The sequence below is a fragment of the Hordeum vulgare genome, chromosome 7H (genome assembly GCF_904849725.1).
Source record: "Hordeum vulgare subsp. vulgare chromosome 7H, MorexV3_pseudomolecules_assembly, whole genome shotgun sequence".
Lineage (NCBI taxonomy): Eukaryota > Viridiplantae > Streptophyta > Magnoliopsida > Poales > Poaceae > Hordeum > Hordeum vulgare.
In genome coordinates this window covers 2,424,116-2,436,552 of record NC_058524.1, presented here as the reverse complement: position 1 = coordinate 2,436,552, position 12,437 = coordinate 2,424,116, and the positions used below count along the sequence as shown (strand labels likewise).

General features: G+C 42.1%; 1 pseudogene; it reads right to left on the bottom strand.

The window, feature by feature from the left end:
* Positions 1-1,394: 1,394 nt before the first annotated feature.
* LOC123410277 lies at positions 1,395-5,370 on the bottom strand (annotated as a pseudogene).
* Between the last annotated feature and the right edge of the window lie 7,067 nt (positions 5,371-12,437).

Below are 12,437 nucleotides of genomic sequence, written 5' to 3'. Positions count from 1 at the left end.
AGAAAACAATAGCAATAAAACGACAAGATGAATATGTTACGTTCATAGTTTGGGTCTTGTCCATCACATGATTCTCCTAATGATGTGATCCCGTTATCAAGTGACAACACTTGCACATGACCAGGAAACCTTGACCATCTTTGATCAACGAACTAGTCAACTAGAGGCTCACTAGGGACAGTGTGTTGTCTATGCATCCACACATGTATATGAGTTTCCAATCAATACAATTCTAGCATGGATAATAAACGATTATTATGAACAAGGAAATATAATAATAACTAATTTATTATTGCCTCTAGGGCATATTTTCAACAAATACCAAGGAAAAAATGCAAATCTCCTAGATCTTTGAGTGCAAATTCTGAGTTTAAATCTTTCAACAAAGCTGTGCTTGCATCATTTCGTGAGCTTGTAACAATTATGTCATCAACATATATAAAAACAAATATAGAGGTATTTGACTTATTATAAATGAACAGTGATGTATCTGACTTTGAAGGATTAAAACCAAGTGTTTGGAGTTTTGAGCTTAACAGAGAGTACCATGCACGAAGAGCCCGCTTCAGTCCATAAAGAGATTTGTCAAATCTGCAGATGTGGTTAGGTTTATTCTTATCCTCGAAACCAGGAGGTTGTTTCATATAGACTTCCTCTTCCAGAACACCATGAAGAAACGCACTCTGCACATCTAACTGCCGAAGGCTCCATCCTCTAGATACAACAATGTTGCTGTATAAAACAAGATGAATGGTAGCAGCCTTGACAACAGGACTGAAGGTATCCTCATAATCAATGTCATACCTTTGCTTAAAACCTTTAGCAACAAGTCTAGCTTTGTACTGATCTATTGTGCCATCTGACTTTTTCTTGATTCTAAACACCCACTTACAGTCAATTAGATTGTTACCTTGATGAGCAGGAACGAGATGCCAAGTCTTATTTTTCTGAAGTGCCTGAAACTCTTCATCCATGGCCTTTCTCCACTTTGGATCAGCATTGGCTTCACAAAAAGTGCTAGGTTCTCCTGTTGAACAAGTTAAACCAAACTTAATTTTATAATTTATGGGCGCAATTACCCCTGCTCGAAGACGTGTGCGCGGTGGAGAAGGCATCTGCTGAAGATCCCTATGCTGTGACGGAAGCTGGTGCTGGAGAAGTTGTATGAGCCGTCGACGATCCAGGCAGGCAAACAGAACCAGCTCGGTTTTCTGTGTCTGCAGCAGCTGGTGCAGAAGAGGTACGCCTAGTGCCCTCGAAGGCACAACGGATCTTAGCACGGAGTTTCCAGTAGAGGACACGCTCTCTGATGGAGACACGGGGAGCATCAATGGCGAAGCATGTCTTCTAGGAAACATGTAATCGAATGATGATGTTTATAAGGTCTACATTTCTTTGGAAAAAACAGATAAGAAACCTATGTTATCAATAATGTAACAGTTCACACAAACAACAACACGCACGCAGATTATAAATACCGTTATTACAGTTATGTCTTACAAGTAAAGATAATTCCCCACTAGCGTCTCCACAAACTGATCTGTGCATGGGTCTTACCATTTCCTCTATGCAAGCGAAAACTAGGACACCAATTTCTGCTGGACCAGACTGATTATCTATTTATTTATAGCAAAGACTTAATCACCCACCTGGACTAGTATTCCTTGAATCAGATATCATATAATTATCTTATCTGGTATTTCCCCCAAAATCTCATCTGTGGTTGTTATTTCGACCTCAGTGTTTTCGTCACCATAGGAACCAGAACCCGCTAATTGCACGTCAATTATAGGATTGCTCAGATGGTTACTAACTATGCCAATCCTCGAGACATACTCCAGATCAGCAGCTGCACCCCCAAATTTTGTGAAGATCTCTCTAAGGCCTAGCATGTAATCGATGCTGATTAATGCCGTACCATGTCCATTTGTTTTCCACTGTTGGTCCATTGGGGGGATGGCATCGAAAACTAGCTTGAGTTTCCAGAGATTAGGCATTGCATCCGCCTCAAATTTTACCATAGCTATACCCCGCATGAACGTAAACATGAAGTACTTGAGAACTGAGAACCCGACCTTGTCAAAGATGATCTTGTTATCAGGCGGTGTCTCCACATACAACGAGAGGGTAGTGAGGGCGGGCAATCCTCTGAGATTATCCACACAGTGTGTCAGCAATCCCCTCACTGCAATCTTCAAAATGCATAGGTTGTCAAGTTTTCCAACCCACGAAGGTACCTGTGAGAATATGCAGCTGGTGTGTGGCGAGAATTCAAATCTCTCGAGAAGGGGCGGAGGCTCCATACAATCCCATAAAATGTTTGTTTTTGAAGCTGCGGTATTTGTAGCCGACGAGGCATGAGCCACTGCAATGGTTTTCAGGTTGCCATGACCTCCGAGTAAAGAACCGAGAGCTTCCATGTTTTTAGCCACATGCTGGAAAGTAGACAGTGAAGAAATGGTAAGATGAAGCTCCTGCAGGTTGTTTAGTTTGCCAAGGCTCATTAAACTGGGGGACCTTATTCTGTCTATCCCATCCAGCAGATCTCTCTGGACAGGAAGACTCAGGTGCAAGTGCAGCAACCGTGGAAAATTCACATCCCATGGAACAGGAGCAAATCTTGCATCCGTAATATCAAGTGTTCCCAGGTACTGTAGCACATGGTTCGGCAGTTTGATGCAGACATCACATGCAATCTGCAAATATCTCAGTTGAAGCATTTCTGAGATCCCACTGAGGTCTGCCATATCATCATCACGGCGGCCTTGACCAGATAGTTGAAGGTTTAGGACACGAACAAGCTTGAACTCTGTAAGACAAGGCATAGACTCAAGTAATCCAGAAAATCTAACTGACCGAACATGTGATTTTCTGATGTTTGCTGGTGTCTTGGCATACCTTGCGTCCCCAAAGACAAGCGAGAGTCGACGGACTTTGTGAGAAAGTGACACATTCTTTCGACATCTGTAGTCTATTGCCACGATGAAATTCTCTTCTGCAGACTTGTGCGCAATAAGGTCATGTATCATGTCATGCACTTGACAGGACAACACCTCCTTGTTGTAGCTCACACATATCGGCTGGATGAAGCTTCTTCCAATAAGTTGATAGAGATAGCACTTTCTCGATGTCTTGCCCTTCTATTGCATAAATCAGACCTTCGGCCACCCATTGCTTCACCAAATCATCCTTTAAGAATGTGTAGCCCTCTGGGTACATATTAAGGTAGAGCAGGCATGTCTTCAAATAACGAGGAAGATTATTGTAGCTCAGATTCAGTGCTTGTCTAGTTCTTTCAGAAGTAGGCACTGCAGAGAAACAAGAGATTAAAGACTGATGGATGTATGTGAAGAGATCATTTGACATGAGAGGCTGGCTTAGTAGAAGACTAGCTATGCAGATTGTGGCTAGCGGCAAACCATCACATATTTCAGTAATTTCATCACAAACTTGTTTCAGTTCATCAGGACAATCACTTTCAGAGCCAAAGAGTCTGTTAAAAAATAGCTTTTTTGAGTGATCATCATCCAGAGGTTGCATTTCAAAGACATGCTCCGACTGATAACAACAGCAAGCTATTGCTACGTTTTCAATCTGTGTAGTTGTTACTATTCTGCTGCCTTGACTACCCTTGGGAAAAGCTTGATTAATTAAATCCCATACTGATGTTTCCCACAAATCATCAATAATAATCAGATACCTGCAACATGCCAAAATTGAGGGGGCATATTAATTAGGGTTTTATGGCGACATTTCGTAGAAGGAAAAACAGTAGTACCTTTTGTTTTGTAGGTATTTCTTGATACTATCAATGAGGTCAGTCTCCTTAAAATCCCATGGGTGGTCCGGAAGCTGTAGTTGCGAGGAAATGTCACAGAAAATCCTCTTCATATCGGGTTTCTTCGACACCCGAACGAAAGCACGACAATGATATTGCTTCCCAATTCTGCTGTACAACACGTTGGCAAGTGTAGTTTTACCCAGACATGAAGGTCCAAGAATAGATACCACCTTGAGCTGCTGATCCTCCCCAACGTTCTCCACCAATGAGTTGATAAACTTACTCATCCAGCCATCGATCACGATGTGCGATGCTTCTTCATCATACTGTGTTGGAATTGGAAGCGTAGGGCCAACGGGCACAAGCCTACGCTTCAACGTGCTGTAAGAATGAAGATTGTATCTCTGGTGCCGTTCAATTGCCTCAAGGACATACATCCTGAATTCTGATAGCGTTTCCGCAATGCTAACAACCTGAGTCTTGGGAGTCTTGGCATGACCCAAGAATTTGAGGCAGAGTCTGAATTTGAGGCTGGACCTTGTGGTCTTGATGTTGTCGGGAACAAGGGATGGATTCTCAGGCCCCACAAATATTAAGCTGTCAATGTAATCCTCCATGTCATAAGACAGATTGCGTGCCTCATTCATCCAGCAATTGGCTGCCAGGGGAGGGTCCTCCACCTCTGACAGCTGATCAAGGTAGGAGCCCATCTTTTGAACGTCATCTTTGAGGAGGCCTATCCCGTCCTCGACCCTCTTGAACCTCTTGGAGTTGGAGCATCGACGTAAAAGAGGAGCTTGCAGCAGCATATCCAGCTTTCCAACAAGGGGTCTCATGGAACCCATCAAAGCACTGATTGGGGCCCCAATCTCTCTGCCTCGGATCGAAACATCTAAACACACAAAACAAAGGTATAATTAATCAACAAATAATGAATGTTACTGTCAAAAATATAAAATAACAACAGACATCCACATCACCCTCTTCCTCATTGACCCATATTAGAAGAAGGTGGGAGATTAGAAGCTGTGTCCTCATTTTTCATGGAATTGGTTGCTGGGTTACAGGGTTAGAAACGGACCCATATTTTTTGCAGGGGAAATTGTAAGCAATTAATAATAGTACATCTTTTTTAGCTGTAAGCAGTCATTAGCAAGTAAAGTGAGATGAGCCTGATCTTCGGCTAACCTCTGGTAGAAGGACCTGGATCAGAGAAGGCGATGTTGTCCACTTGAGGAAATTCCTCGGCCTCCTCCTCCTCATCTTCCTCGTGCTTAGGAGGAGATGGTACCTCCACCTGCTGCTCAAGGAGAGGTTTGATCTGCACCTCCTCCTTCAACTCTCGCAGCATCAATCAATCAAGAATTAATCAGATCCCACTCTTCTCACAGCTAGCTCTGCCAAAGGTAGCCTGCATCAGATCGGGGCATGTGAGAAGCAGGGGGACAGAGTATTGGGGGAATGCAATTAATTAACGCAAACAGATGCTAGAATAAAAAAATTAAAGAGATTCTCGATGGAGTGGACTGCACTGCACGAGGCTAAGAAATAAAGAGATTCTTAGTAGACTGTACAACTGCAAGAGGATAATAAATATAGTAATCCGCAGGGCCGGTTTGGCTCATGACTCGACTCGGGGATGTATAATTTGAATTATACTCTCGACTAGATGTTTCGTTCTTTCGATATTATAATCTACTCCCTCCTCCGTTCCTAAATATAAGTCTTTAAGAGATTTCACTAAGTGACTATACACAAAGCAAAATTAATTAATCTATACTTTAAAATATGTCTATATACATTCGTATGTAGTCCACTAGTAAAATCTCTAAAAAGACTTATATTTTGGAACGGAGGGGTATGTTGGCTTCATCAGCTTTTGCTAATAAAGCTGTACCCATCTCCTGGCCTGGCCTTGATCCAGCCATTGCTGCTAACTAGGGTAGCTGTTATGGTCATGGCGCTTCGGAAGGAGCTCCTGAAGCCGATCGCAACTCAACTTCCCTATGCATCATGGTAAAAGTGATAACTGAGATGGAAATCCAAGAGGGATCTCTCCCGCGTCTCAAGTCCCTGGTATGTCTTAATTAAAGAGGTGAGCGACGAAACAAAAAAGGAGTGGAAGTGTGACTCCGGATTTCCCAAGCTCTTGTTTTTCACGAAGAAAGAACTGGTTGATGATGTTTAAAGTCTATAGGACGTCCATATCAAAGATTCTACAGATTTTATATTTACTAGTCATCAACCCGTGCATTCGCACGGGCTAGTATATTCACAATACTAACTTTGTACAAATTTAAATAATGAATATAATTAAGATGATATTAATTGATGGCTTTGCAGTTACTTTACCATTTTATTTCAGGGCCAAATATTTATTTATTTATTTATGGCATGCCACTGTTTTTCGTTTACCCGTTTGTGGCAGCACACACACCAATGGATTTAGATATTCGGTGTTAGAATTGTTCACAGCAGGTAAACTTGCATATAAAAGTTAGATTTAGTGTACTATTTGAAATGTGGCCGAACTCTAGGATATGCCAAAAACATTAATATATTTTTATCATGGGAAGTTTACTTGCTATTTTCTCCAGGGGCTAAAATAGGTGTCATATCCTTTGCTGAGTTTTCCGTTTATATCGATCTGATTGTTATATCAGTCCATCTCAGTCTGCATTTTCATTCGCCTATGTAGGTCCACTTCTTCTTGCTCGATAGTGTGGCCAATTCTAGAAAGCCATTTGAAGCTCTTACTTACGGAAGATGTTCCAGTGGATTCCAAATCCAATCTCCTCTCTCTATATGAGCATAAGATTGAATAGGATAGTACTTTTGGAAACAAAGCTACTTTTGGAACTCTATGTTGTTGTGTCCATCTTTATCATGTTGCAAATCAGATGGGTGGAGGATGTCGTTCAGTGGTGAATATACATGAGTCATCTGGGAGAATTCTAGAATCTTAACTGGTATTTATTTTCCATATTATGTTTGACTCGGCAGAAGGTGGTTTGAAATCTATATTTTATGAGCATTGTCTTTCTATACTTGTTGTTATGTTCCTTTCATATATTTTTATACTTGTTTGTTCTTTTAGGAATGTAAATTACACGGCGTACGCACAAAATTAATTTTGGTCTTTCCTCAGTGTTAAGGGTTTATGTTATGGGAACATATTACATCGGCTAATTTCAAGCAGATGAAGGAATGAAAAGAGAAATATGATCACCGTACTATGTATATATGCTACAGCAAGATACCTTGTAATTTATTCACTCTTTAGTTGCAACAGGATGCAAGTTTGTTAAACAAAGCATAACTAACAGTTCTCAAAGAAGTTGTTAGGGGAGAGCTTGTACAAACTTAGAAATCTATGTTTTTGAGAATATTAATCTTTTAAGAAGGACACGATGGGCAACAAAATGCAATCCAACTATTATACCTAACATTAACCATCGGTATCGTAGCAATAATGTTATTTCCTCTCACGTTAAACATAGTTTTAATTCAAGATTATGATGCATTTACCAGGGAATGGTTTTTTATGTCTGGAACTGCAGTAAATTAAGACCAAATTGAGTTATCTTTCTATGTTTTTCTTGTCTATCCAATGATTGGATTGTTTGATTAAGTGGAAATTTATGGTAAAATTATCACCACCAGAACACCATAGAAATCACAAAACTATGGTTTGCACTGCAGGGTTGTTCTAGATATGTACAGCAAGTGTCATTTGAAACATCGACAATAGAATCATGGATTTTATTGCAGCAGGACAACTACAACATATCGTTTCTTCATACAAATTTTAGTTATCACACCTAATGACAGTACGTATGGCCAAAATTTCTGTCCTATAGAGGTTAGCCTGAATGTAAATTCTTGCCTAACAAAAATACTCCCTCCGTCCGGTGAAAATTTTACATACTGACATTTTAGGACAAATTATGAAGTGGAGTAAAAAATGCATTGGAAAGGTGCAAGCCATCATCTCTCTCCTCTTTAATTACCCAACCCCAGTGAACTAACCGCATGTAAAAATTAAGAAGACTATGTGTAAAATGTTATTGTTCTTGATTACCGTGTGATAAGAAAGAAGCGTTTTTTTCTATTTTAAAGTGCATTCGAAAGATAAAATACACTCTTTTGTGGAAAAATTGTAAGGCCAAACGTAAACTCTTCACCGGACGGAGGGAGTACATCGGATGTGTTCCATCCAATCTTAGGGGGATAGGGTAAAGGCATGTACCACCCAACTTAGTGTCAACACAAACAAAACAGGAGAGGAAACCCATCTAACCTATATTCCATCAAACATGGGATTCTTCTGCAATCGGACCATGCATACCACTTGGTCACCATGAAAAATCTGGAGATGCGTGGGAGGAGAAAACCATAGCTAGCCAGTGTATATTCCATCAAACATGGGATTCTTCTCCAATCGGACCATGCATTCCACCATGGTCGCCATGAAAAATCTGGAGATGTGTGGGAGGAGAAAACCATTGCTAGCTAGTGTATATTCCATCAAACATGGGATTCTTCTCCAATCGGACCATGCATTCCACCTTGGTCGCCATGAAAAATCTGGAGATGTGTGGGAGGAGAAAACCATTGCCTAGCTAGTGCCTGAAAATTACGTGTGATTGTAGGTGCTGCTGTATTGGCCTGTATTGGCTATGGCGAGAGTTGATAGCACATTGAAGATCCGATGGAGGACACGACCAAGACATTAGAAAGCCTGGGTTGGAGCATTGTGAGCGTCATGGAGACATCTCTGATTAGAAGTACATAGAGGTAGGGTTGAGAAATTAGAAACGGATCTACAGTTGTATAGATACGATGCCACTCTGTTTTAGTTTTGGAAGAGGCTGTGCAGGACAAGCATCTGTTTATTGGGTGGAGGGACGTGAAGCTTTTTTGACATGGGATTTTTTTTCTTCTGTTTACACGATCTGAGAAAACTGTTTTTTGGCTAGTAAAATCTAATTAACGTGGTAATTTCTAAGGAGTCTAGAATTAGTATAAGTATAGATTTATTTTTGGAAAAGGGAAGTTAAACCTCCGGCTTCGCATCAATCGATGCATGCAGCCATCTATAGATTTTATATGGATTGTGGAAGTGTGACTCTGTAAATTAAAGATGTCAAATGGTTGAATCAACTTAGTGTATAAATGATACAGAAAGGTTTTCGTGCCACAATTTGCCAACACCAAATGACAGTTTTTTTTCGAGAAAAGTCCACATTTCTACCCTCAACTAACCACGTGGTTTGATTCTCAACCATGAACTTCAAAACCGGTCGGATTCAACCCTCAACTTGTCACAGGGTCCAGATGACAACCCTCGACTTAGTTTCAAGCTGGTCAAGCGGTTTTGACCGAGTCAAAGCTGACTGGACAGCCCAGTCAGTAAGCCACGCACACATCAAATCAAACCCAATCCCCATCTCTCTGTTTCATTCACAGTCACACCCGACCCAGTCCACCCCGCCGCCGCCTTAGTTGTGAGGAACGCTGCCGCCTGTGCCCACAACCTCCACTGCCGGCAATGGGCGGCGCCGCCACACCTCCGGTAGGTACTTCTCTCTTTACTCACTCTCTTCCCGTTAGGCTTCTACTGCTGCTAACCCTAGCGCCTTGTTGCTACTTGTTGTTGCCGCTGACTAGCTCCTGTTGCTTCTGTCGCCCCCGCCGGCAAGCTGTTGGTGGTGGCGCCGCTGGCTAGCTGCTGCTGCTAACCCTAGCCGGCCTATTGTTGATGCTGCTAACCCTAGCCGACCTACTGTTGGGGATAGGATTGGATTGATGTGTGTGTAGCATGCTGACTGGGCTGCCTAGTCAGCTTTGACTCGGTCAAAACCACTTGACCAACCCGAAACAGAGTCAAGGATTGTAATCTGGACCCTATGACAAGTTAAGGGTCGAATCTGATTTTTTTAGAGTTCGGGGTTGAAAATCAAACCATGTGGTTAGTTGAGGGTTGAAACGTGGACTTTCCTCTTTTTCTTACATCAAGCGATTGCAGGGAAGCAAGGAATTAAAAGCACACTTTCATGCATAACACTTTTTCCTGTCATATCACTTTAGAAATGAAATGTTCAAGCTGGATCAGCTTGCCAAATAACCAAGGTTGAGATTGGGAGGGGAGAAAAATTGCACCAAATGCGGTCGGCTTACAGTACTGTGCTTGTCGGGGGTTCATGGTAATGCGAAAGCACTACATGCATCGTCAATCTCCATGTACATTCATAAGATGCCTCTATAGTTCTTCTCCACTGCTGCCGTGCGTGTTCATAGGCTTTTAAGCATCAGCAAACACACTGTCATGCCCGGTCACATGCTGTGAAATTGTTGAAGTTATCTCCCGTTTCTTCACCTCCTCGATCCAGTTAGCAGCCAACAGTGTCCATTAGTTGAACCTGACAGTTTGGCACACTTTCGACCCGTGCCCAACTGCCCGTTTGACATAAAAGCTCTAATATTAGTTGAATTGATCAACATTAAATATTTCATGCCTTTTTGCCTAATCATCCAAGCAGTTAGCGTTGCATCAGTTTACTTTAACTTTGCATTCACTCAAGGCAAACACAGGATGAATGAACTCACATAAGTCTTACACGCTAGTCATCCAAAGCAACAATTTCACCGAATTAAAAAGAATCATGAGCCCTCTGATCAGGACTGGTGTAGGAACATAAACACGGGGAGCTTCAAGGCAAAATAGTAATGAGGAGAAGGAAAAAGAGGGAGTGACAAGAAAACTCAATAGTAGCAAGGAGTGGACGATATCTTGATGAGTAGAGGAGCAAATTAAAAATAAGAAACACGATGGGGGCGTTTGTCACTCTCGGTGTTTCTAAAAAGTGTTTCTAGACTTTGATCAATCTTCCAACATTTTTGTACTGAAATGGATGCTCGAAAGTGACTAATTGCAAGGGAGTACATATGGACAGAATCTTAAAACTTGACGCAATCCAAAATACAACAAGTACGATAAAATATAAGAAACATATTTTAAGCAAGCAAAGACTGAGATGGGACCTTGGGAGGGGAGAAAAATACTCAGATGCGGCTTAGAGTACCGTGTCATGCTTAATTAACCTATATATGTAAACTAAAGCACTACAAGCGTCTTCAATCTCCATACATTAAGTAAACAAAGGTGTACAAGTATTTTAAGCAAGCATCGGGAAAAACACTCCGTCGTGCCCGGTGCCTGTTTTGCGGATTGTTAAACATATCTTCTGGGTTAAAATGAGTCTGCTGTGAAAATTAGCCCTACGGCAACTGTTACTCATACGAAGGCCCAAGAGGTTTGTTGGAAAGGCAGAAAATGAACTTACAGATAATTTTCTTGTACTAAGAAAATGCAGAGAATTTTAAGAGCCGCGACACCGCCTACTGACTGATACGACATTATTAGTGACACCGCATCCTGGTGCCATTTTGACTGGCATATATGTGCATATTATTCTACTTTGGTTATTTCTTGTGGTGTGTTGCGTTGTAAATAAACTCTCTCTACACAAAGGCAGGTGACATTTTTTATTTCTTACTCTGCAGAACCGGTTGATACTTTTGAAATGGGAATTGAGCTTCGTGCGGAAATCCCTATGGCACCAGCTACTATTGATAATACGTTGCTGCTGGTGAATCATGAAACTTTTGCTAATACACAAGAATATCTGGTTATTAAGTGTTGTATGTGCGTCTCATTTTTCTTAATTGATACATTGGTTAACTCTTGGGGTGTGTTAAGTTGTATATATGCTCTCTCTTCAGCGGGCACCTGCCAATTTTTGTTTAACTTTTAGTCGTGCACTACAGCTTGTTACTTTCGAGATGGGAAGTGTGGTGGCTGCCAAAATCCATGTGGTGCTAGCTACTACTGATATATAATACAACGTTGTCGGTGAATCACGTCGCCTTTGCTAGTGCACAAGAAGAATTTGGTCCAATCACCAACATTGAAAGTTTTAAAAGGCAGGTGGAAGGGGTGGCGGTTTGAGAAAACCAACAGATGGAAGAAGGCACGAAGGTAATTTACACAAGCTAATAACTGTCTTAATTTCTTCCAATGCTCTCTATCGGGGTAACTAGCTAATTTACACAAGCTAATAGCATCGATCATCATCAATCCGATACAAACGCATATCACCACAGCGCACACATCCAAGACAGGATACAAAGGCGCTGAGCGCAGCAACATCACCCTAGCACTATGAAGGTAACCAGGGATTTCAACCGTAAACACGCCACCGTGAAGAGATGAAGCCGCCTACGGTGAACTCTGGGCTCGAGGCGACACCTTCAGGAAGGTTACGATGCCGTAACGCCGCCGCCGCCCGATTTAAGAATCAGAGTTTCCCCTGAAGCCACACGACGGGCACTGATAGCTGCGACAATGCATTCAAGAAGGGAACGATCTTCGCCGCCGCCGATCCATCGAAGATAGAACATGTTTTCACCCCAGCCAACACTCACCGTCACCGAACGCCACATCCCCGCTACCACGTCGCCCACATGACCATGGCCACCGGGCAGCACCAAGTCACAGCCTCCGCCAAAGAGCACCACGCTACCGCCACTAGAGCCGCCACCCCGACATCCAAGACGTCTGGACACCACCTCACCAGAGACACGTCGCAACTCC